The sequence below is a fragment of the Penaeus japonicus genome, unplaced genomic scaffold, assembly GCF_977035675.1.
Source record: "Penaeus japonicus unplaced genomic scaffold, GWHDUDI00000001_assembly GWHDUDI00000019, whole genome shotgun sequence".
Taxonomy (NCBI): Eukaryota; Metazoa; Arthropoda; class Malacostraca; order Decapoda; family Penaeidae; genus Penaeus; species Penaeus japonicus.
In genome coordinates this window covers 9,333,686-9,336,185 of record NW_028234421.1, presented here as the reverse complement: position 1 = coordinate 9,336,185, position 2,500 = coordinate 9,333,686, and positions in this window count along the sequence as shown.

Below are 2,500 nucleotides of genomic sequence, written 5' to 3'. Positions count from 1 at the left end.
TCAACCCAAACACACACACACGACTCAACTCACTCAACCTACCGAAAGGAAGATTCCATGCGCGAGCGGATAGCATTTTTAATATATTTTACAGAAGTGTTAAAAACACGGAGATGCGTGTGCCAGTGTCCACTCTGGCTGAACTTCCGTCGATTTAAGAAAGTTATTAACTTAGGCTATAGGCCTACATATCTAAAGGGGCTACAGAGGCTCGTAACTTATATGGGTAGCACATTTGAAAAGCATACATACAGTGCATACACTCAATACTTTGCAATGTATCAATTCTGCACAATGTAATGGACATAAGTTTTAAAACGACAAATTTTATGGTTTCACGGGATAAAACTTTCATGGCGCAAAAGTCTGAACAAACCTTAAGGAGATTATTTGAGACCAGAAGTTATCAAATATTTAATCAGCATCTCAGTTTAATAATCAAGGGAAAAACCAATCAAAGGTGAATCATAAGAATATAGAAATCATTTAAAAAATATATATTGTTAGTGAACCCGCGAGTTCGAGTTTTCGAGCGAGTTTCGAGTCGGCTGTTTCCTCGAGAAGACGTGTGTGTGTTTGCGGTCTTGGTACCGGAACGGAATATACATTAGCGACGCAAGATACACATAGACGATGTATTCAAAAGGTGTCATCACTATATAAGGAACCAGACCAAGCTCCATGTAGAGAAACCAAAATAAAAACTCCCCGAGAATCGAGGTATGTAGCATGAAGTGCTATAAAAAAAAGGGGCGAGGGATGTCCCGCTTGGCTAAGGCTAATTTCAAACCCAGAGAAAATGAGATTCTTCTTCGAATCATTTGGGAAGGATTGGATTTTGTGTTTTTTTGTGGTCAAAAATAATCTCGGGACGAAAACAGCAATATTCCCGCTAAAAATCACTTCCGCTCCCACATCTTGTCCACATCGCCATGCGTGTTTAGTAAACTCGTGTTAGTAAATCTTAGACAAACCGCATTTCACAATAGACAGTTATATGATGAAACTAAAGTACATTTGTGTCAGTTTTAATGAACAGTATTCATATATTACCCCGCAATTTCCCTGGTCTACTTTATGCCCTCTCCTACTATTGGGGCCCAGACTGTTTTATCTAATTTGTTCACAAGGTATTAGTGATGTTGCACTTGTTCACATGATGTTGCTCATGATCGACTGAAAATCAACATGTCTGATATTGTTAGTTAGTTGTGATATATATTCAAGCTATTGACAGTAACATATTTGAATTAGCTATACAAAGAACCCTTCCTCGTTCATACATTTATCCTAAACCAGCTAATTTGCAATGATATGCAATGCAAGAATATGAAAGACAAGCTTGTACCAAACACTAGTCTGAAAGCACATGAACAACAGGCTTCAAATAATTATTCCTTCTCTCATTTAGGCATCTACAAAACTACAGGTTAATTACATAGGTAGCATGCAAAATAACACGAAATAGTGTTTAAAGTGAGGCTCCAATAAAACAACAACAACAGCAACAGTGGTAGGGAGATGACAAATTACAAACAAGTTACTGACGTTTGCTATGCTAGGATATCAACTTCGATAATCAGGTGATTGTCATTTCAAATAGTATTCATGCAATGTACATACAGTGGATTCTCAAAATCTCTCTTATTTGCATTCACACTGCCAGTTGTATTTTTATATACTTGTAATGAGAAAAAGAACAATCATTAAAAATCTGTTGTTAATTTGCGTGCAATCAGACTAGTCTTTGGTACATGGTTGTCTTTATGTTCTTGCTTTGCATAATATCATTGCAAATTGTCATGGTTGGGATTTATACGTGAATGTGTAAGGACTCTGCATATCTACACATTTGAATTTATTACTGCATTACTATCTTGAATACCTATCACATATGACTAACGATATCAGTGCCAATGTACCACTAATGTGCAGTTGCCACACATAGATAAAACTTACAAAATTCAGTGGATAGATCAGAAAAAATAGACTGTAGCCGCCAATGGTCGTTTCATTACACTAGATATATGCTGTTTTTTTTTTTTCTTTCGTTCTTTTGTCAAAAGTGGAGGGTAAGTAGAACAAGACATTGAGGCAGAGTGAGAGAGAAGGCATGAAATGTGAGAATAAAAGAGTTCAGAAGTAGGAGTAGGATATATACAAAGGGAAAGGAAGATAAAAATATATCGATTGATTGACTGATAGACTTAGCAACAGATACGTACGTAAGTACGTAAGTACACGTGTGTGTGTGTGTGTGCGTGTGCGTGTGCGTGTGCGCGTGCGTGAGCGTGTGCGTGTGCGTGTGCGTGCGTGCGTGCGTGTGTGTGTGTGTGTGTGTGTGTGTGTGTGTGTGTGTGTGTGTGTGTGTGTGTGTGTGTGTGTGTGTGTGTGTGTGTGTGTGTGTTTATAGATACTGGGATGGATGGATACATACCTAACTTAGTAGTTTTATTCATTAACTTTGTCACTGGTAACCTATAGAAAAAGCCACAGCTCT